General features: G+C 38.7%; 1 protein-coding gene across 7 annotated transcripts in view; it reads left to right on the forward strand.

Annotated features, from left to right (window-relative positions):
* Nucleotides 1-24,465, forward strand: part of LOC127569898 (zinc finger and BTB domain-containing protein 20-like) — a 197,883-nt gene that overhangs the window by 143,847 nt on the left and 29,571 nt on the right. For 4 of the 7 annotated variants that reach the window (XM_052014937.1, XM_052014936.1, XM_052014942.1 and 1 more), the window contains 2 exons: nt 12,414-12,497; nt 24,119-24,230. The exons of 1 other annotated variant lie outside the window; for it this stretch is intronic. The gene's annotated coding sequence lies outside the window, so the exon portion shown is untranslated. The remainder of the gene's footprint in view (nt 1-12,413; nt 12,498-24,118; nt 24,231-24,465) is intronic. 2 more of the 7 variants (XM_052014939.1, XM_052014940.1) reach the window with 1 other exon arrangement.

Consider the following 24,465-nt stretch of genomic DNA (forward strand, 5'->3'; position numbering starts at 1 on the left):
CCATTGTGCCAGTGCATGGCTTGAAAAGCAAGTGGCCTACATGAGAGGAATATTTCTCAGAAGCTGTTGGTGGTTGCATGATTAATATTACTTTCACAACTTCCAAGATGTCCAGTTATATTGTTGATCTACAATATAAGGTATTTATGTACTCAGCTGTGTCATCAAAATAATATCTTAAAAAGATAGGCAGTTTTGGCCAACTAAATAGTCACTTTCAACTGTTGGTTCAATATTCCCCAATCTTGATGTGGCCCAGGAGGATTTGCAATAATTGTACTGCTGTTGCAAGTAAAATTTGCAGAAACTGTAGCAACCAATGTGTAGAACAAGTGTTTTGTTTGATCAAGAGCCCCAAGTTTCCCCTATCCTTCCACAATGCTCATCCACCCAGAGCCACCGGAACTTTAAAGTTAAGCGTTGGCCTAGAAATTCACTTGCATCACCCCTCCCATGCTTGAGGTATTTAGCAGTCTATTAGAATAGCCCACTCCCAAAATGAGAATCTTATAGGGATGCTGATTTGAGTGCACCGCCCATAATGTTGTTGAAGAAAGTCACACTGGCAGGAGGGCATGTTAGCAGCATTCCAAGCTCGAAGTACTGCATGTAAATTTGGGATTGCTGCACTTAGTGGATCTGCTTTCCACCTCTGATCTCTACATACTGACATTGCACAGCACAGTTTGGTTCTAACCCATGAAGACCCACTTGCCAGCATTATTTCAAGAGATCATGTACAGGTTGGTTGCAAGTTTGATTATTTCTGTAGGTTGCTTGAATTCAAGGTATTTTTGACACATCGTATCACTTTCAAAAATTGGTACGGTGATTTACCTGATCTTGCACTGTTGTTGCTGTCTTTATCAAATAGTTTGAGTGTGGATAAGGACGGTGTTGTTGGTTTGCTTTTGAGGATGAGGTTCAGGGGAGGAGTTTGTCACAGTCAACATCATTAAATGTTTATGCTGTGGCTCCTTTCAGATCGCAACAGTGGGACAGTTAGCAGTGCGCAGAGAGCCAGGCTCAATCCTGACTTCAGGAGCTGTCTGTGTGGAGTTTGCATGTTCTCCCTGTGACCATGTGGATTTCCCTGGGAGCTCTGGTTTCCTTCCACATCCTAAAGACATGAGGGTTGGTAGGTTAATTGGCCACTGTAAGTTACCCCAGTGTGTAGGTGAATGATGGAAACCAGGGAGAGTTGATAGGAATGTGTGAAGAATAAAAATGGGATTAATGTAGAATTGGTATAACTAGATGGTTCTCACAGATTGTCTGAGATCCAAAAGAGTCCTCTGCCACCTCTCTGTTATAGCTTTCAACAGGAATCTGTACACAGCTGCAAGGCATGCCTGCACCGAGAGCCATATACTTCAAGAAGGTGATCAAAATCCTAGCTCAGTGGCTATTGGTTGGGAGGTGGAACGTTTGTGACCTTCTGTTCATGGTTTTCAGATGGCCTCAAAGCCACTCTGAAGGCCTCGCTGGCAACTGCAGCATCCTAACCTCGGATGTGTGCTATAGCTGACTGGCTGAACGACAGCAGACTGTATGTATGGTGGGGCAGTCAGGCTGCTGTCATCTAGAGAGGTCAGCAGGTCCCTTTCTTGTAGAGTAAAGCCCACTTCTGCAGCAGTGCCTCGGCATGCTCAGCAAGTTGGCATTGATATGCTCTGATATCTCTTCACACTGCATTCTTAGGTAGATGCCTGGAAATCTTCCTGCCCTCTGAGAGAAAAGGGGCGTGCCTCCTCTGCACCATTGACTATACCCACACACGAATGGGCAGGACTGAAGTTGCAGGCTTTCCTTTACGTTGACGTTCATTTTTCTGTGAATTATTGATATAACGGAATCTGTTTCATTTTCACTAGACCATAGTGTTCAGCAAAGTTGACAGATGTGTTATATTTATCTGTGTCAATAGCAAGTTATTGCCAGCCAAACATCTAAAAAGCATTGTACTTTCTTCAGAGCCTCTGGGACCAGTGTTAAACAAGGCAGGCAACTGTGGATCTCCATAATCAAACAGATTGAAGTATCCTCAATAAGCAATGCAAATCTGCACCAAATAAATAATTTAATTCAATATCAAATAAGGTAGGGAATGCAAATTAAAGCAAGACAAAGTTGGATTGGATTGGAAGATAAGATTTCTTTTACTTCTAACAGTTGAAAGGTGACTTGTAAAAGTTAATTTTCAGTTCTAGAGATTTGACTGGCAACAATTAAGATTTGCATTGTTTTTAAAAGCCCAATTAGACTGGAATGGACAAGCAAACTTTTTTGTTGAGTTTAATGTGTATCTGAGATAAGGATGGTGATGTCTCGTAGTTGGATTTAATGGAATGCCAATTCTATCAGCAAGGTGGTTTGTTCATTCAGCTTGTGAGGAGCAGAGACTTTGGAAGCAGCGTCCTGACTTCCATGTTTAACTGCATGTGTGATTGTCACAATTTGGTTTCTGTGTAAATAATGATGATTTCTATGAGGTTCCACATTTTTTTTCCCAGCAAGACTATATCTGGTATGCTGCGTAAGAATTTAAGCACCACTGTTGTTGGGTTGAAGTTTAGAAAGATAACAGTCTTAAAATTACAATATATTTATTTGAATTTCAAAATTAAAATGTATTCATAATAATATATACAAGTACCAAAAACACAGTGCATAGCTCTGCATTCATAGTGTCATTTAGTCTATACATTCAGTGTTAACGGTTCTGTGCATTTGTGGTGTTAGCACATTTTGTGTGGATAGCACCATTGTTGCGCATTTGTGTCCTCCTGGGATGATACAAACTTCAAGTGTTTGAGAGGCTTCAACACAAGACTTAGCCCCTCAATGTCTAGTGGCAAAAGGACCCTAGACTGCAGTACTTCCCCACAAAGACTTTGCGTTGGCTACACTGAGCTTCAGTGTATCCCTCAACACGTACTCCTGCAGCCTGCAATGTGTCAGTCAGCAGCATTCCCTTACAGACATCTCATTGTACTGGAAGACCAGCAAGTTTTGGACAGACCAAAGAGTATCTTTCACCGAGTTGATGATCTTCCAGCAGCACTTGATGTCCACTTCTGTTACGAAGCTGCTCAGGATGAACCACTACAAGGCACCTTGCTTCCTTCTCCGGACCTTCTCTGCAAATGTACAGTCCGCAAAGAGGTGGATGGCCGTCTCATCCTTGTCACAGCCATCCTTAGGGCAGCATACACTGGGAGTGAGATTCAGACCATACAGAAAGGATCTGACAGAGTGGGCCCCTCGCGCCGCCAACCAAATTCTGGTGACGAGGTATTCTGCCTGATGATTTGGACAGTGCTCAGGGAACCACCCCACAGGATCTATCTCGTCTTTGTCCCACAGTGCCTACAGGACATTCTGTGTTAACCGATGCCTGATAGACTTGTAATCCAAGGTGTTTTTCTGGAAGAACATTTCCACAAAGATTAAGTAGTGCGGCAACGTCCCACCGACTGGGACATTGCATGGCAATGGGGCTAGGCGTATCCTTTGCAACACTAGGTACAGATGGAACCTCAGCACATAGCAACACTTGGTGTCTGCATACTGTGGTTCCAAGCACCGCCTGATGCAACCACCCACACAGGTGGCCATCAGGATGAGGGCAATGTTGGGAACACTTTTGCCCCACTTTGGCCAGAGACGTGCATTGCGACCCGTCAGACCCATTCCATGTTGGACCCCCAGATGAACTGCAAGATGTCTCGGGTAACTGTCAGGGAGGAGGAGCAAGAAATGGGCCACACCTGTGCCAAGTACAGCAGCACCAAGAGCACCTCTCATCTGATGACCAAGTTCTAACCAATTATTGAGAGGCGCACCACTCCCACAGTTCCAATTTTTGTTTAACCTTGCTTGTTGATTAGTTGTGCACTATAGAAGAGATGGAGGTGGGATAGGGAATCGGTGTCATTCCACTGTATTATTAAGATACAATATCTCTTAAAGATCTGGTGAATAAATAAAAAAGCTACAAATCTGTATGTCCCCATGTGATGTTAGAGATCTCAAACACAGTTTTTTTAAAAATCTGAACTTTTGTTCTGTTTGTGATGGTACTGTTAACGAGGAGTTTGAACTATATCTGTCAATAAGACCGTGGGTTATGCAACAGTTTTGAAAAGTTTAACATACAAAGGAAGTGGATGCTGTTTTTTTATATATATTGTGACAATGTTAATGTTCTGTCACTCTGTGCTCTTGGTGCTGTACATGATTGTACTGTATGAAAGTCTTGTAAAACAAGCTTCTTTTCCAAGTATTTTTCATTTGAACTTTTCTTAAAGGAAATTTGAATAAGGTGACAGTTAATATTTGAATAGTTATGCAAAAGGATTGCATTTACTCTTCTGCATTAATAGCTAATGCTGCAGTAACTGGTGATGAATACACATTTGGCTTTGATCTGTTTGTTTCAATTAGCAAGTTTTTTTTAACGATCCCTCCCGGAGCATTCCTCTTATTAGCGCTGTTTTTTAAATGTCAGCTCCGTGTGGTATTTTGCTAGATTCGTTTTTGTTTATTGGGGACTCACTACCTAGTTCTACAAGCTGGTGAGTTATTTAGGACAATGAAAACCCAGAATATAAATCATATTGGTGTATAGGAGGCAATTGTGTTCCTGTAGCTAATGTTTCAGATAACAGGAAGAAAATAAATCATTAGGAGTGTGGTTGGAGATCTCATGAAGTGTACAGACATAATATTATGGCGGTGAAAGGCATAACATTAAAATATGAAGTTTTGACACGAAATTGATGCAAACTGCTGAAGTTTTTCTCCTTTTGCTAGATGTATTGAATTATTCTGTCAGACTTTGTTGGAGTCAAACATCTGAGAGGTGATTTTGTTGTTATTAAATTCCATGTTGTAAATCTGCACCATGTTTTTTCCCTTTCCTCACTGATCAGAGCTGAACATTTTTGAGGATGGCATCTAGATTTAGATGTGGTTTTTGTTCTGTCTTTTATGTTGTTCCATATGTTAAAGATTTTGCTGATGGATTACCTTGTGCATTCAGGCAAACACAGATATTTGTATAGTGTACTAACAAGACAACGTTGTGAAACTGATCTTAATCGGAGTCACTGGTTAGTTAGTGATGAGTATCATTTACTTCCTATTATTGAAAGAACTGCCACTTCCTTGGATATCTGAAGTGACTTTACAGCCATTGGATTACATCTGAATTGTTTTGTCTGGATTCTGCAAATCCAAAAAAGGAGTAAGATAAATGACTAGTTAAACTGTTCTTTTAGAGGCTTTGATTGAGGTGGAATGTTGGCTAGGACACTGGGAGTACTCTATGTTCTTTAAATAGTGCCATGGGGTTTTTTTTAATGTTCACAAAAGCAGACAGATGAGACCACAGTTAAAAGTCAATGGAAAAGATAGTACCCCTGACAATCCAGCACTCCCTCCATACTGCAGTTCAGTGTCAGCATTGATGATCTGTTAACTGCCAGCTGTGCAATAATTCTGTAATATTTGTTTCTTTGACATGAGATAAAGGTCTTTAAGAAGAATTCATTAACTTGTCTTTGTGCTACTTAAACCAAAAATATAACTGGAATAATGTAAAGGATTTTTTTCTATAATATCCAGATATACCATTTTGCCATGTTTCACCCAGCAACCATCTTAGTGCCAAGATTGAAAGAAAATCTCAAGTCCAGTGGTTATTTCTTGTTGAAACCTCAACTGAGTAAAACATAGTTTTTTTTTTTACTGGGATCCCCAACTGCTGAGATGAGATTCCTGAGAGTAGGAATATCTATTTTCATCATTTTCTGAATTTTTGTGTATTCTTTCGCTCAAATGGTTTATTATTGCTGCCTTGAGTCAATAAATGATATTTTCTGCCAAAAATGCATCGGTGTTTATTTTGCTAACTGATGTTGTCATGAAGAGATTAAGACAGAAGTGATGAGAAATGCATCAGTATTTCCTATGATCACTGGAAGTGAAGCAGCATTTCCTGGGGACTAACTTTCAGACAAGATATTGGATGGATATATAGAATAATACTTTTGACCCCACTGAACAGTTAAGTAGAACAGATTCATGTCAAAAATATTGGTAATATTCTGTAAAATATTGTGAACATTGCAACTTCTATAAGAGCTGAGTCAGTGGGATAAAACTAGTTGATGCTGAACAATGGCAAGTTGATGCTATGAGTCTCCTTTTTTAATTTCTGGGTATCAATTCAGTATTTCCTTTTTATGATTAATCCCCTCCTTCGGGGACTGACACAGAAAAATGGTGCACATTTGGTTGGCCTGATTTGTTATTTGATTCACTTTTCAACATTTAAGGGCATTAAGTCTGCAAAATACATTATTCAGTTCCTTGTCCATTTCACTTCCTCAATAAGCCAAGCTGTAATAGAATACATTATATTTTGTGCACAGACTAGATGCAATAGGACAGTGTAAGCAACAGAAGCAAGAATCAGCCATTTGACCCCCATACTTGCTCTGTCATCCAATAAGCTCACAGCTGGTCTTTTATCTCAGTACCACATTCCTGTACTAAGCCTGCATCCCTTGATTCCTTTAATATCTGAAAATATTTCCATCTTTGTCTGGAATAGACTCCGCAGCTGAAACTTGCAACTCTCGTGGGTTGAGAATTGCAATGATTCACTATCCTATGGGTGAGGGATTTTATTCTCATTTTAGGCCCCTTACTTTGAGGAGAAACAACATCCCTGTCGAGCCCCATGAGAATGTAATACATCTCAATGAGATCACCTCTGATTCTTTCAAATTCTAGAGTGTATAAGCCCAGTCTGCTTAGTCGCTCCTTGGGCAATTGTCCCTATGCCAGGGGTCAACCTGGTGAACTTCATTGCACTTCCTGTATCGCTTATATACTTCCTTCAGAGCAGACCAAAGTAAAATATGCCACTAAGGCTCTCTATAATGCGAAAAAGATCTCTTCTATACTAAAATTGTCTTCCAAAAAAAGGCCAACGTGCCATTTGCCTTCTTAATTAGCTGCTGTATTTGTTAACTTGCAGCGATTTGCATACAAGGACATCCAAGTCCTCTGAACACCTACTCCTTTCAATCTCTCATCATTTAAAAAAAATTCACTGCTTTTATATTTTTCCTGTCAAAGTGGGTGATTTCACATTCTTTTATTTATTGGCTGTGTCCTCTGCCTTTTGCTTAGCCCATCCATATGCCCTTGAAGTTTCCCTGAATCCTTTCCACAACTCACCTTGCCATTCCACTTCGTAACCCAGCAAATTTGCATATGTTACACTTGGTCCCCTCATCCAAATCATTTGTATAGAACAGGAGTGGTGACAAAACCAATCCCTGCTATTCCTCCTGTCTGTTTTTCTGTCCATTAACCAGTTCGTAATCCATACCGATATAATACCCCCAATCTCATATGTTCTGATTTTGTTTCATAACTTCTTATTGGTGACTTATTGAGGGCCTTCTGAAAGTGAGAGAAAAAAATACATCCTCTGGTTTACCTTTATGTATTCTGTTACCCACAGCCTCAAAAAAAACTCCAAAACGACTTGTCAAACACAATTTCCTTTTCATATATCCATGTTGAGTCTGCTTATGTGCCCCGTTAATAATGAATTTTGAGTATTTTTACTAATATTGATGCCTGACTGAATGGCTTTAATGCCCCATTTACTCTCGCCCTCCACTTAATTTGCTATATTTGCTACTTTCCAATCTCTGGGAACCGTTCCATAATCAATGACATTTTGAAAGATGACAGCCGATGCATCCAGTATCCCCGTAATCATCTTTCTTAAAACCTTAGAATAAAGGTCATTGGATCCTGGGAATTTATCAGCTTTCACTTCTGTTCATTTCTTTTTTATTTTACTTGTGCTCATTTCCTTTATCCTATCATTTCCAAACTGAATGTATTTTTGGAGCACTTGTACACATATACAAAACAAACAAGTGAAGATTCCATTCTGAATTCCTAACATAGACATTGCAAAAGGAATAAAAGAGATCAATGAAATTATAAACAAAAATAGATAAGGGAAGTGTTTCAAAGTACTTTATAGCTATAGGATACTGTTAGTGTTGTTGTTGATGTGATAAGTAGAAATGATCTAATTTACACAAAATGTCTAAAGCAGCAAAAATTTAGTTAATGCTAATGCAGTTTTCAAAGCCACTTAACTTGCATTTTGTTCTTAATGTGCCCTCCTGATTAGTACTATGTTCTACTGTAATAGCAGAGTGAAACAAGTAAATCCCTTTCCTCCCATGAGTTGTTTTTCGTAAAACTGCAAATATTTTAACAATTATTTGAGGTTGTAGAATATAACTTGTACTATTATGGGTATTGAGCACTTTAGTTGTTATTACCATTTTAAGTATTGCATTGTGCATGTTACAATATTTGAGTTGGATGCATGCCTAGCATAAAAAAATTATTTTCTTTGTTTATATTAACATTAAGAAATAAAGAAAGAAAACACTGGGGATGTTCAGCAGGTCAAGCAGCTGGATTCAAAATGTTAACTCTATTTCTTTGGAAGTCGTAGAATTTTACAGCATGGAAACAGGCCAATTGTCCCAAGTCGTCTGCACTGACCAGTGGGCACCCTTCTGTATTGACCCCATCCCCCAGCACTTACTTCATGGCTCTCTGTGCCTAGGTGATTCAAGTGCTCATCTAGACACCTCTTAAATACCACCAGTGACTCGGCTTCAATCACTCTTTTGGGCAGTGCATTTCCAGGTATTTGCCACTGTCTGGGTGAAGAAGATGCCCCTCATATCCCCTCTTAATCTCTTCTCCTAAACCCTAAATCTATGTCCTCTAGTTTTACCTACCTCTAATATGGGAAAAGTTCCCTGCAGTTTATCCTATCTATACCTCTCAGTATTTTGTATACCTCAGTCTTGTCCCCTCAACCTCCTCCGCTCCAGGGAGAACAGACCATGCTTCTCCCGTCTCTCCTCAGAACTGAACTGCTGTCCATTCCAGGCAACATCCTGGTGAATCTCCTCCACACCACCTCCAGCACGATCATATCCTTCCTGTAGAATGGGTGACAGAACTGTACACAGTACTCCAGCTGGGGTCTGACCAAGGCTTTATAAAGATGGAGCACGACCTCCCTACTTCTGTATTTGATGCCCTGACTGTTGAATGCCAGTATCCCATATCATGAACATTAACTGTTTCTCTTTCCACAAATACTGTCTGACCTACTGAGTATTTCCAACTTTTTCTGTTTTTATTTCAATTTTCCAGCTATGCATTATTTTGCTATTGTTTTATATTATTCGTGTTATGTTGGCTTGAATGCCTTAGCTAAGAAGTCCTTCAGTAAAGATGCAAAAATGATTGGATTAAGAAAGTATAAAATGCATTAGAAATAAATTTAAATAGAAGATGGTGTGAGTTGAGAAAAGTAGACTACTTGAAGAAAAGCGAAACTTTTTAAAGGCAAAATACTTCATTATTGCAGCTGTCCAAACACATGTTCCTCTTGAACTATGACCTTTTCTGAAAGCCAACATCCCAATATACAACAAACTTTGAGTACTGGCCTTATCTAATTTAATAGGAAATCTGAATTCCTGAAAACAATTGTAAAGGAACTGCAGTTGGATTTAACTCCTTGTTTTTAAAACAAAACAGCCAAAACCACATTCTCTGGCAATTGTATTTGGCATACATTTGACTCTAACCACTGTAAATAACGATGGTATATGATTATATAATAGATTAATCTTGTTGGTTAGAAAATTCATTAAGACTTGGAATTATCCAGGTGCATTGCTGAACACAGAAAACCGAGTCCTACTGAGTGACAGATTATGTCATGTCTGCCATGGTATGTTTCACCATCAATCATTATTAGGGCCCCAATTTGGTTTTGATAAGGATTCTTGGCCTTTGCAAATTAGGAGACAAAATGAACGATAAGTAATTTCCTTTTAACTATTTTATGTTAGTTTAATGTTTTTAATAATTCAACATCGGAGATATTTTAAAACAACTACTGAAATCCTTGGCAGTTTTAATAGAAGACGGAACTTCTCCTTTTGCCTTCCCTTCTGTCAAAGCCCACAGGTCCTCTCCAGGTAATGGCAGGCTTCCGTTCCTGTGAACTGTTCGTAACCCAAACAGTCCACAAGGTGGAAATGCAGCCGCAAACCAAGATCCCACAAGGCAGAAGATGCCTGCAGCAGCTGGCAAATCCATCCCACTGGTCTCACAAACACTGGTTCGCATGTACGGGTTGTACATAAGCCAGGTGTGCATAAGTTGGGGTGGATCTGTATTTGGAGTGTTCCAGGGCATGCCGCCTGAGACCTTGTTGCTGCTGTACCCTTGACGTAAAGCTGTAGTCGGCCAATAAGATAAACCCTTTGCTTACAGCCCCGGTGGTGCAAGACTCTGGGCGGCAGGCCAGGTCCAGCCAGCTCCAGCCTGTCAGAAGAGTTCAGGAGTCCTAAGTAAATTACAGAAGTCACATGGCCAGGAATGAGTGCATTCATTCTCTGGAATATTCTTGATTTCTACATCGTAAACTTATTTTCTGTAATAAATCTATTGCAATGTTACATGTTTGTCAATTTTGAAGTAAACAAATACTGAACTAAAAATATTTTTCTTCCCGGAGTTATTTGGTGCGTAGCTACCCAAAAAGTTAAAATTGTGTCCTGTCACTATCTGGTGTTCCTATTCTCGGAATGTACCTTGTTTCATCTTAGATCTTCTCATCCTGGTACTTGGGTCAGTTGAACTACAGTTCCTTAAAATTCTATCAAATAATTGTAATACACACATCATGGATTTATGAAGCTGTCCAGTATGCTCTGTAATCCTGAGAAATTAATAGAGCTCCTCATTGAGTAGATCAGCCCCTACCACAACTTGGTTCAATTAATTCATAAGTTTCATATTCTTTTGCCAAGTGATTATTTTTTTCCAATTATAAAATATTATTTTCATTTATATTGAGAAAGCAACCTCACAGAGTATGTTGGGGAAAGTCTAGTTGTCTCCTTTTAGATTAACTTCAAATTTTCATGTGTGATGTAATGCATGTGGATGCATGTGACTTTGATATATATTGTTACTTTGGGAACATTTCCTTTTTCAAATTGACATGTGCAGTTCATTGAATCTGTTATCCAAACTCTTAATAGGCTGATGAGAACAGAGGTTTGATTCACCTTCAAGTGCAGCTTCCCATTTGTCCTCAGTACTTCGTTGAGGGATGACTGAGTTTCTGAATTCACTTCGTAGTGAAACTGCAAATATATGCTCTGTCACACAGGATAACAGTAGTATAACATCACTGCAACACTAGACTATCTTTCAATTCATGCATATTTGTAATAATTATCGGTTGTCACTGAAAATGCACATGAAGTCAAGAGAGCAACAGTGGTTCAGTATACAACATTTCAGAGCACGACAGAAGTCCCTGAAAATAAGGTGTCAGTCTGTGAAGCCACAACATAGGACAACATGCATGCATTATAATTGCTCCACTATTTTTCACTAAGGTCTTAAGCTGCCCAAACCCTTAGCTCTGAAAGTGTTTTTGCAGCAATTGAAGTACTTAAGGAAATTTCCTATTGTATCCTGTAGTGGAGCCCAGCATTGAAATGCAGAAGTCAGTGCTGAAGCATTTTAGCACTTACTGCTAAAAATACTCAATTTGATGGTTCATTCCCTCTAGATTTGGTCATTACCATGGTCTTCAGCCAATGGATTGACTCCATTAGATATCAAGATCTCCTCGGCCTGTCTTGCATGTGACTAATTATAGAAATATGGTTGACCCCAAACAAGCCATAAAATTCTGGGACTATTAAGGATGGACAGTAAATTCTAATCTTGTCAGCAATGATCAAATCCCATGAATAAGCTTCTTCAGTAGCACCTACTGGACCCCCTGATCTCTGAACCCTTCAAGGACAAGGGCATCAGGTAAATGGGAATACCACAAGTTTCTTCCGAGTGACATGCCATCTAGACTTATCATTCAGTTTTCATTGTCACTGGATCTAAATCCTGTAACTAACCAGACTGATGAGAGCATTTTTAACACTGGAATTGCAGCATTTTAAGAAGGCAGTGCATTACCGATTTTTTTTTTCTCTGAGATAGTTCAGGATTGACAATTAATATTGTCCATGCCTATGATAGCCACAAACAACTAAAGTATATATAGCTTGACAAATCCCATTAAATGTGAACAGGATATGTATGCTTAAGAGACTTGATCACTTATTGGAATTGGGCTACTGTGGATTTTGAATTCTGGCAGGAGCATTTTCTTTCCTCTGGAGAGGATGTCTAATATTATACGATTAGATTAAAAACTTGAATTCCATACATATTAACATAATGTTCTCTTTCCTCAGTGTACAGCAATAGAAGTGCCCGGTGTTATTTATAAGTTTGGACTAACATGTGCAAAGGATAAAGTTCATGAAGAATTATTTGCTGTAAGTTACTCTGTTGCATTTTGGAAATTGATTTAAAGAGTACTGTGTGACATGATTTAACTAGTTTTATCAAAAGTGTCTAAAAGTATATGAGAGAAGGTTACCTTTTGATAGATATTTTGTTTTTAAATTATATATCAATGTATTTGAAGGTAAAGACATACTTTTTGACAGACTGGATAGAAAAATGCTAATCCCTCCAGTAAAAGTACTAGATTTAAAATTTATTGTCAAAAAAGGGAATTTATCAGGATCTGGAACAGTACCTGAAAATGGGGTTAAAGAAAATGCCCAAAAGCCTTTTGAAAGGTGTTACAATAGACCTCCATTAACTTGGCTTGTTTGGGATTTGGTGGTGCCAGACTAGCATGTTTTTGGAATTATAATTGGTTTATTATTATCACTTCTGCCGAGGTACAATGAAAAACTTGTCTTGCATACTGTTCATACAGATCAATTCATTACACAGTGCACTGAAGTAGTACAAGGTAAAACAATACAGAATGCAAAGTAAAGTATCACAGTTACAGAGAAACTGCAGTGCAGGTAGACGATAAGGTGCAAGGTCATAACGAGGTAGATTTGTGAGGTCAAGAGTCCACCTTATCATACTTAGGGAACCATTCATTACTCTTACAACGGTGGGATAGAAGCTGTCCTTGAGCCTGGTGGTACGTGCTATCAGGCTTTTGTATCTTCTGCCTGATGGGAGTGGGAGAAGAGAGGACATCCAGGGTGGGTGGGGTCTTTAATTATGTTGGCTACTTTCCCAAGACAGCGAGAAGTATAGACAGAGTCCATGGAGGGGAGGCTGGTTTCCGTGATGTGCTGAGCTGTGTCCACAACTCTCTGCAGTTTCTTGCGGTGCTTTCTGTTGTGCATTGATAAAAATTTGTGAGTGTCAAAGGGCACATGCCAAATTTCTTTAGCCTCCTGAGGAAGTAGAGGCGCTGGTGAGCTTTCTTGGCCGTGGCATCAATGTGGTTGGACCAGGACAGGCAATTGGTGATGTTCACTCCTCAGAACTTGAAGCTCTCAACCCTCTCGACCTCCGCACCATTGATGAAGCCAAGTGTATGTGCACCACCCCTTCCTGAAGTCAATGACCAGCACTTTTATTTTGCTGATATTGAGGAAAGGTTGCTTTCTGTACTATTGGAAATTATTTCCAATTAATTGCCCAATACAGCTTTAATTCAATAGCATAATAAATATTCCAGTGAACCCATTAAGTTAAAAATGCGTGCAGGAAATGGGGCCCCAACGAGTTCCAAGAGTGCTTGGAAAATGGGATCCTGGTGAGTTTCAGGGGAGTGTGGGAAAAAGGGGTCCTGGTGAGTTTCAAGGGAGCATGGGAAACATAGCCCTCGCAGTCCAGATGCCAAACAATCAGGATTTCCAAATATTGGATAGAGGATTATGAGAGTTTTGCTGTAGACAGATACTGAAGATGAATAATTTATAGTTGTGGACGAAAATCAGAGCGATGAAACTAGACATAGCTGCTATTTCAGATACAAAGCCTGAATGGCCACCTTTCATGCTGTGACCTTCTGTGACGCTTTCTTACACAGTACCAAAAGCACAGCATCATTAGCAAAATCAAGGTCAGAGCAAAACCCTAGTTCATTCTAATCTGCCTTACCCAATTAGTTTCTGCATAAAATGAGAATATTTCATTAGTTCTACAAGATTATATATAGCAGGAAATCTTCTACAAATTATAGATGTAGCAAAAACAATCAGTGCAATTTTTATTAAACCAACACATTCCAAAGTAGCAAAATTTTGTGGAAAGTTTTAATTAGTTTAAAGGAGATGTCCAAGGCATTTCTTTTTTTACACTGAGTGTGGTAGGTGCCCTGAATGCACTGCAAGGGGAGCTGGTAGAAGCAGCTACAATAACCAAATTGTAGAGGCATTTAGACAGATACATGAATAAGCAGGGAATAGAGGGATACGAACCATGTGCAGGCAGATGGAATTAGTTGAGATTGGCATCATGGTCAGCACAGGCATAGTGGGCTGAAGGGCCTTTTCCTGTGCTGTAATGTTCTATATTAAATGTTAAATAGATTTTGAAGGCTAAAGAATATACATAACTCAAATACGCCCAAGCTACCTCAAAGAAAGGAGGATCAACTTTCACAAAAGCATTGGTGACTTTAAGGGAAATTTAAAAGTGTACTTGATAAAGCCAGTTCCCGTGAGTCTCTTTCTCCAGGCCACATAGTAGACAGCTCAAAATGGTGAGGATATCATGAGGTTTGCCTCATCCCAGGTTAAAACCATTCGCAGGCCATTTTTAAAAAAAGCATCAATAAGCTTGGGTAGGGTTCACTATCCAGAACTAAAACCCAGGTGTGGAAACATAGACTCATTTATATTGTTGGAGGAATGATTTGTATGCCTCTGAGCTTCAAGTTGTAGCTTCAGTATTGCAGAGATTAAGCATGCTTTACACTGGCATCCAGATTTTAAAAAAGCATTTGGACAAATGTGAGGTATTTGGTACAGCTGATCCCTCAGATAGGAGGAAATAAATAGAGCAATTGAGTTGTTGAAGAGGAGGTAGTTTAACCATGAATTGTGACCATCCAGTTGGCCACTGGCAACAGTGGGACTTCCAGTTTGAAAGAGTGCAATTTCCCCAGGCCTCATTGTGATAATTGGGTCCTTACAGAAGGCATCCTTTGGAACAACAAAGGTTAGATTGCCGTAAATATTTCTCAATAGAAGTTGTTTCCAGTGCATTGAACTGTACCAAATTTATATTCAAATTATAATATAATCTTCAGGAAACACAGTAAAATGATATCTTTTGCGACTGGTTCCTCTGAATTGTCTTCATTAATGACACATTCTTGAATTCTACTCCCTGAAAAGTTTAAATAATTACATTTGGCAAATGTATAAAGTGAAACATTTATTTGTAGTTTTTTTGTTTTAAATAAATGATTAGCCCGGTTTACAAATAGAAAAAGATGTTTGTTCTGCAGATGATGCATTAGACAATACATCATATCTTCATTAAGTCAGTGCAAAGTTTATAGAATTATAATTCTATTGTTATCTTAAAACAAGTCACTACATCTGATAACAAATGTAATTGCTTTAGAGCTGATCCCATCTCTAGTTGATAAGTAGAGAAAGTGCTGGAAATACCCAACAGCATCTGTCAATAGAGAAAACATTGGCAACACTTCAGGTCAGTGATTGTGCATTTTGAACGTTTCAAATTTTTGACGCATTGAGCAGGGGCATACTGCACCAAGCCCTCTGACTGTGGCTCCCACATATCTGCACTTTACTAGGCCAGATGTAAAGGGCCAGTCTTGCTGGCCTCAAGTGGTGCAGTGAGGTCCAGTTGGTGAATAGCCTACATGTGACTCATGCATAGGCCCCATCCCTAGAATATAACTGGGGGCAGTCAAGGATTTTGAGTTTTCAAATGCCTACAATCACACTTTCAATCGATAAGGTCTGTGATCCTCAGCTAGGTCTGAATGGTGTAGCATCTGAGTAGTGATTTTCTCAGGGTTATACCAGGGAATCATTGACAATGTGCAATGGCAGAGACCCCTCATCTGTCACCCAGTCATTTGGACTTTAACATTCAACAGCACATATATGGCAGGTGGAGGTTACTGAAGTTTAAACAGCTCAGGATTGGAACTGCCAATTTTAGCCAGCAATATCCATCTCCAATAATACTTTCTCCAAAGATACTGCATGATGTGATTATTTCCAGCATTATCTGATACAATTTCAGATTTCCAGCATTATTTTTAATTGTATCCAGCTGATAATCTCCAAAAAAAATCAGCTTTATGTTAAGTCTTCTAAAATTTCATGTCAACACTGCAAAATTTGATGTGACCATTACCTTACCTCTCTTCTGCAGGGAGCATTTTGTTTTTTTTTAATCATAGAGCATTAATTCTTTAATTTCTTTTGTCTGGATCATCTACAAGCAGTTGAACCAGAGAGATTGAGGAAGCTATTACTTCTCTGTTTTGGCACAAAGCTTCAGGAGGGCAGTTGGAAATGTTATTTAGCTGAAAGTATTTCCTTGTTTGTTGCAGAATTCCATTGAGAATTAAATTAAAGCATTGCATTTACAAATCATTGTTTTATTTGTACTCAGAAAAAACATGTTGGACAAAGGATATACAAATATTTTGTTCAAATTCAGGAAGAAATATAAATCAAAAATGCAAAGCATGACTTCCATTGCTAAAATCCATATTTGTAATTGCTATTTCCAAAACGAGGCCCTTGTTGTTCACAAAAATGACTGGATATTTTGATCTTTTACTATATTTAAATGATCTTGCAGCTTTTTAGCATTCTGTGACTTGAAGCAAAGTGCTGTTCAACAGGAATAGATTTTTCAAGTTAAAGCTTTCTGTACGCTGGCTCCAGCTGTTTATTTTTGTGTGGTATGGATGGAATACATTTAGTTGGGTGGGATTTCAATGACATAAAGCACTCATAATTCTTGCTTTCTATTTTACTTTTGTTGTTGAATGATTACATTCTTTATTAATGATCTGGTTGCTATAAAAAGTTAAATATGCTAACTCTCTCTTCAAGTACTGGCGGATCTACTATATATTTATAGCATTGTTTGTACCGATTTCACAGTATCATACAGTTAGAACCTTCACTCAATGTTGACTGGTAAATTGAAAGGGTGATGCCTTGTTTATTTTGCAAACAGGAAGGCCTCACACCTAGCCACCTCATGATCAAGTAGCAAAGAATGAATATCCTGTTTTATCCTTTTAAATAATGTTTTAATATTCATAATTCAATAATGTTTTGCCAATCTTTATAACAAAATTAGAGATTTGTTCTTAAGGTAGTCAACTATGATTGAAACCATTCTTTGAAGTTTGATCTAATGATGTTTGACAACATGATATCTGCAGATTTATCTTTTAAACCTTGCATCTTTTGTAGTTGAATGGTGGATGTGAATTAAGGGGCCATTTCCCAGGATGAGGTGCAAATGGGAAATCAATACTAGGGGCAAAGGGAAGTCATAGATGGGGAGAGGGGTTCATAGAGGATAAACCATACATCCAGTGACCTTCACACAGGACTCATTGCCCTCAAATCAGCTCGACACTAATATTTCTAAACATTTTGTGGGCTCAGGATCGGTAAGAATAGTTTCATAGAATCACAGAAAACACAGCAAGAGGAGCCCACTTAACCTTTCGAGATGCAGCTAACATCCTTATTGTAACTTCATTCCTCAAATCCATTTATTCTCCTCCTCGAACAAATATTTATCCTGTGCCTGTTAATGATCTAGTCTGCCTTAATAGTTGTGTGCAATCTCTGATGAGCTAACAGCACTGTTAAAGAATTTTCATTCTTCCATTTTTACTTGTTCAATTTTTGGGACAAGGGCAACACTGACAAAGACAGACTTTGTTACCTAGGTGCATCTTCCTGGGACATTTCAGAAGATATTTAAGATACAATCTCATTTCTGTGGGTCTGAAGTCACATAAAGGCTAGAGCAGTTAAGGATGGCAGATTTCCTTCCCTGAAGGACATAAGTGGACCAAATTAGCTTTTGCAACTGTCCAGTAGTTTCATGATCATCATCGCTAATGATTAGCTTTTTGTTTATATTCCAGATCAATAACAAATTTAACTTCCACAGCGCCCATGGTTGAATTTGAAGTCTGGTTTCTGTATTGTCAGTGCAGGACTTGGGGTTGCTTAACCATTGTATCACCACAAAACTCAAATGTTTCTTCTTTTCTGGGCACCATAACCGCTACTCCAAGTTCTCCCAGCCCATCCCATCTGTACCCCACTCCTATTGCCAAGACTCTGTCTCTTCCCTGATATCTATTCCCTCTCTCCAACTCACCCTGTTCCTCATCGCCTGATTCTAATCACCGCCTTCCCAACTCCGGATCCTGACCGTCGTTGACATTTTCTCAGATCATGAATTCTCTGTGGCTGCTTATATTGGCATCAAAGACCAAGCAAGAGGAGTGTGTGGTGCTTGGGTACTGATTTTGCATTGGACATTTAAAATGCAAAGAACCCTTTGCATTTTAATATGCCAGCAGTGGCATATCATGAGATGCATTCAGTCCAGACAGTCTAGGAGGACTGGGGACCCTACCTGCTATTGGCTTTGTAAAACAGTGAGAAGGACTCGTGATGGATTAGTATGACAGGTCAACATGAATTGATCAGGTATTCGTATCACCTATTGAATGCAAGTTCTTCTCTTTGTACGTTCCGATGCTATGTCTCTGCCCATATCTGTAACTGATCTATATCCCGCCGTAATGTTCTGAGCCTAGTTGTACAGTAATTTCAAAAATCTTCTTAAATTATAGGTTAATGTAATTCTGTTGCTATATTTAGTTTCTTATAATACTGCACAAATATAGATATTACTCTTTAATGAGCTGCTTATTAAAAGGAGTACAAAACGGCCCCACTACAGTTCCCAGCAGAAGCTTTACCTGGAAGATGAAATAATGGTTTAAAATTGTTTTAGGTAAATGTCAGCAAATATTTCAGCCTTTAATTTAGCTTAATTCCATACTAAACATGAAAATTAAGGTATGTACTATTCGCAGGGCATGATGTAATTTTTCCCTTCTTGGAACATTATAGCAGTTGACATCTTAGTTTTTAACCTTGGTTTTAAATGGTGGTCTTCTGTCCCACTGCCGAGTGGCGAGTTCATGGTGTGCTACATCTTCAATTAATATGCACCTTTCTCTCTATTTGGTATTTTCAGCACTGGTGGAAAAAAGGTCTGTTACTGTGTTAAAGCCAAAATCTCTTAAGGTATATTTAGAGGACTTTTGTCTCATTTACTTAAAAGATTTCGAAGAGTTGCAATCCTCTGAGAGAAAAAAAGCTGTCTTAAATCAGTGACCCTTTTGTTTTAAACAATGGACCCTGGTTTTAGATTCTTTAACAAAATGAAACATCCTCTTCTCATCTACCCTGTCAAAGTTCCTCAGGATTTTATATTTCAATCAAGTCATCTCTCACTCTTCTAAACTCCAGCAGGTATAACCCTAACCCATCCAACCTTTCCTCATGAGACATCCTGCCCATTCTAGATTATTTGTCTCATAAACTTTCTCTGCATTGTATCCAATGCATGAACATCCCTCTTTTAAATAAGGAGACAGTATTCTAGGTGTGGTCTCACCAGGTCCCTACGTAACTGAAGCATAAACTCACTGCTTTTGTATTCAATTCTCCTGGCAAGAAATGACAACATTCAGTTTGCTTCCCTTCGCCTTTTGTGAATCAGACACTAGGATATCCATATCCCTCTGCATCTCAGAATTCTGCAACCTCTCAACATATCGATAACATGCTTTTGCTTCTTTTTGATCAAAATGGACAATTTCACATTTTCCCATGTAAGATTGTTCGCTGCATCTTTGTCAAGTTGCACTATCTGTATCCTTTCTGCAGCTTCCTTATGCCTTTTTCACACTTTTAGTTTCTGTCTATCTTTGTTTGGTGCCTTCATTCAAATCACTTATACAAATTGTTAAAGGGTTGACACTCCAGCACCGATCCCTGTGATACACCACTCATTACATTTTGCCAACCGGAAAACATTTGTGCCTATGCTGTTTCCTGTTAGTGAATCTTCTATTTGCAAAATAAGATTCATGGTATCCCAATAGAATGGGGAAGTATACTGGTAATTTGGGTTTCACAGATTTGTTATTCTCTAATAATGTAATGGGCTTATTTCTTTTCTGTTTATACAATTTAAAATAAGTCATCTGTGCTATATGCTTGAGGAATTGTTGCCTAATTTACTCACATCAATCTTGCTTTATGTAGCTCTCGATCATCCATCCATACTGTATTATTCTGGTATACAAACCTTTTAAACCTTCATGGAGAAAAGTCCATTTTTATATTAAGATGCATGGGTTCCACGGTGAATTGGCCATTTGGATTCAGAATTGGCTTGCCCATCGAAGACAGAGGGTGGTGGTCAATGGGACTTATTCTGGCTGGAGGTCTCTGTCTGGTGGTGTTCTACAGGAATCCGTACTGGGACCTCTGCTGTTTGTGATGTATGTAAATGACCTGGGTGAAAATGTAGATGGGTGGGTTAGAAAGTTCGCAGATGATACAAAGATTGGTGGTGTTGTGGATAACGTAGGAGATTGCCAAAGGATACAGCAGGATGTAGATCAGTTGCAGATATGTGCAGAGAAATGGCATATGGAGTTTAATCTGGCCAAGTATGAGGTGTTGCACTTTGGGAGATCAAATGTTAAGGGACAGGACACTGTTAATGGCAGGACCCTTAACAGTGTTGATGTACAGAGGGATCTTGGGGTCCAAGTCCGTAGTTCCCTGAAAGTGGCTACACAGGTTGATAGGGTGGTAAGGAAGGTGTATGGCATGCTTGCCTTTATTAGTTGAGGCATTGAGTTCAAGAGTCAGGAAGTTAAGTTGCAACTTCATAAAACTCTAGTTAGAACGCCTTTGGAGTATTGCATTCAATTCTGGTTGCCCCATTATAGGAAGGATATGGAAGCTTTGGAGAGGGTGCAAAAGAGGTTTACCAGCATCCTGCCTGCATTAGAGAGCATGTGCTAGAAGGAGAGGTTGGTCGAACTTGGGTTATTTTCTCTTGAGCAGACTCTGGCTGAGTTGAGATTGATGGAGGTTTATGAGATGAGAAGCATAGGTAAAGTAGACAGCTGGTATCTTTTTCCCAGGGTTGAAAAGTCTAATACTAGAGGGCATGCATTTAAGGTGAGAGGGGGTAAGTTCAAAGGAGATGTGCAGGATTTTTTTTTACACAGAGTGGTGGGTGCTTGGAATGTGCTGCCATGGGTGGTAGTGGAGGCAAATGCGATAGAACCGTTAAAGAGACTCATAGGTGGGCATGAATGTGCAGAGAATGGAGGGATATGGACATTTTGTAGGTGGAAAGAATTAATTTAGTTAGGCGTTTAAATAGTTCAGCACAACGTTGTGGGCTGAATAGCCTGTTCCTGTGCTGTATTCTATGTTAATCCCCTTCCCAATGCTGCTAAATTTTAAGTACTTGTATATCATTTTCTATCCAGTTTGCGCTTCCTATACAGTTGTTTTCAATTACACTGGCTTGTGTAATAGAGCAACCTTTCATCGTCAGAGCACATATTGATAGTGATGTTTGTCTTAATTAATTCTTTCAATTTAGAGGTGCTCCATCCCACTGTTTGTAAAATTCAGTAATTAGGCCATGGCTAATTTAAGTACATGATTTTCATTTCCAATGTGAATATAAGAATTTATAAAGAAGTTATAAAGATAAAGTGGTGACTGACTTGTGTCTCCTATCTTTGTTCAATTATCCACCACACTTTATTTAATGGTAATGCCACCACACCTGCTCTAGACCATGTGCAATGTGAGATCATTATTTGTGTGTTTTATTTTATAATGGCCATATATTTGTGGTGGGAAATAATATTATTAGCCCTCAATATTTATGTAGTAGATCAGACAGCAACTTCCAGTGGTAGCAGTTGTGCACTTAAACATAAAAATCACAATGTGGTTTTCAGCTTTGCCCTGCTCCTGTATCTCTCCCAGAGATTTGATATTCAAACATGTGGAAGAGTACAATGTGGTAAGACTTGCTGGTATCCACTAAACTCAGCAGGCAAAGTTCCAGCTTGTCCATTGAAATGTCACCAAATTCTTAACAAAGTGCTGGATCATAATTGTAGCCAAACAACTTCCACGACACTGAAAATTACTTCAAGTTTGGGAACTAATAATTCTAATTTCCAGTTCCTAATTTAGGCTCTGTATGCTACAGGAAAGCATCTGTCAGTTTAATTAGTTAAGGATACTTACCATTGCTTACAGTGTTCACAAATGCCTTGTAGTCCTCACAAAGGGAAATACTGCTTTTGATAGCTCATCTGCAGGTTTCAGTAGAAAAGTCTACAGAAAGTTTGGTTTAATGTACAGACAGTGTTATATATTCATCACTGACTACAAAATACATGGGGCAAGTGCTTCATTTGGAAAGCATTACCTGAAAATGGAGATAATATAGATTTTCTTGTCACGGTTTGGTATAGCATAGCACACCCAGATGAAAGGAGATAAATAGAAGAGAAAGATGAAAAAAAACCATGCTTAAATTTGATAATTGAGACACTACTTCCATCAAAAATGCCCTTCAAGTATCTATAGTATCTGTTGCTTCTGTCATTGTCTCTTCATTGGATATTTGCATTTCTATAGGCTAAAGAAAAGCAGGTTCTAAAAATATTTGGGCAGCGCCAAGATCTGTGATTATTACAAAAGACCTCTGGATTTTAGGGCATCAGTGAGAAGGTCCTGGAGATCTGAGAAGCATTTATGCATGTAGTGAAAATGAGAATAGTGTCTGTGAAGTTGGTAGGCCAGGGATGTCACAGTACCTTGTGGTGTGGGTGGCAGGAACTCTTGGAGAGCTTGATTTGTGGATCCAACATGGGAATGGTTGGGAGGGGCTCATTAGAGATGACAACCTTCCAACAAAGAAAATACCAGGAGAATGGGACCCAGTTGTACACTATTACTTTTAAATAGTTGCCTCAGAAATAAGATATTGGCCTTAGAAGGAAAGGTTATGCTAATTCATTTGAGGTTTTTTGGGACATTCGGAAGAAATATTACATTAGCTCAGCATGTATAAGGTTAAGACATTATTTTGATTAAGCTGCTTTTGGATTTGAAGCAAATTGATAGAGTAAATAGAAGTAAAGATTTTCTACAGCTGGATAATCTAGAACAAAGGGAGCACAACCTTGAGATGAGAGCCAGGTCATTAAGGTTAGAAGTCAGAAAATTTCTTCTTTACACAAAATGCAATAGCTATGTGGAACACTCTCCCACAACAAAAGACGGTTGATGGTAGCTCATGTAACCACTTTGTGGTCAATAATCTTTTGCTGTTGAGGGCTACTTGAGCCAAGTTGAGTCAATGAATTGGAGATGAAGATCTGTCATGATCTAACTAAATGGCGCAAGAGATTGAGTGGAGGAGCAAACTGAAGGACTGAACAGCCGCCTCCTCTCCTGTGGTCCAGTCAGTCATCATTAGAAATGATAAACTTCCATCAATTCTGATGAAAGGTAATTGACCAGAAACAATAACTCAATTTCTCTCCGCAAATGCTGCCTGACATGCTGAGGATGTCAACTATTTTATGGTTTTATTTCGGATTTCCAGTATCTGCCGTTTTTGTTTGCTTTTCAATTACTGTTTGTGAGTTTGTCAACTCTATGCAGTAGTTCAGTGACATTTGTAGAAGGATTGTATAAATAGCATGTGCCAGAAGCAAGAGCAGAGGGAACTCCTCAATGGCTATTCATACGCAGATTGCATTCTGGAAAATTCTTCAAATTGCGCATGCTTAAAATCCAGATATTTGACTAAATTAATTTCTTGCTTGTAATAGAATTAAAATGTTCATTTAAACATTTTTGAGCTGAGAAGAAGCCCAACTGAGGGTGTTAAAATACATTAAGGCAATTAACTGAACACATTTAGTTATGTTGTTAATAAATCTTTTTAAATCTCTTTTTGAACTCTTTAGGTTACTGTGTAATTCAATGGCAACTGAAAAATATTTTTGGACAGTATGAGACAAATTTTTGGACCCGGTGACCAGATTGTGCAATACAGGGGCAACTTTGCAAAATTTGAAGGTAATTTATCTTGCATATATTTAAATTAGGACAGTGGGTGTGTGTTATATTGATTCTCATTATATGTTGCTTATATCTGCTCTGCCTGTAGGTGGTGCTGTGATAGTCATTTTCAATGTTAAAGGTGTGTAAAACAGACTTTCAATAACTGCAAATTCCTGGTGTGAGTGTGACGTGACAGTTTGTAGCTAGTTCATTGCTCCATGTTTTCTGAAAATAAGTTGGACAGGAAGGT

This window comes from Pristis pectinata, chromosome 4 (assembly GCF_009764475.1).
Source record: "Pristis pectinata isolate sPriPec2 chromosome 4, sPriPec2.1.pri, whole genome shotgun sequence".
NCBI classification, from domain to species: Eukaryota; Metazoa; Chordata; class Chondrichthyes; order Rhinopristiformes; family Pristidae; genus Pristis; species Pristis pectinata.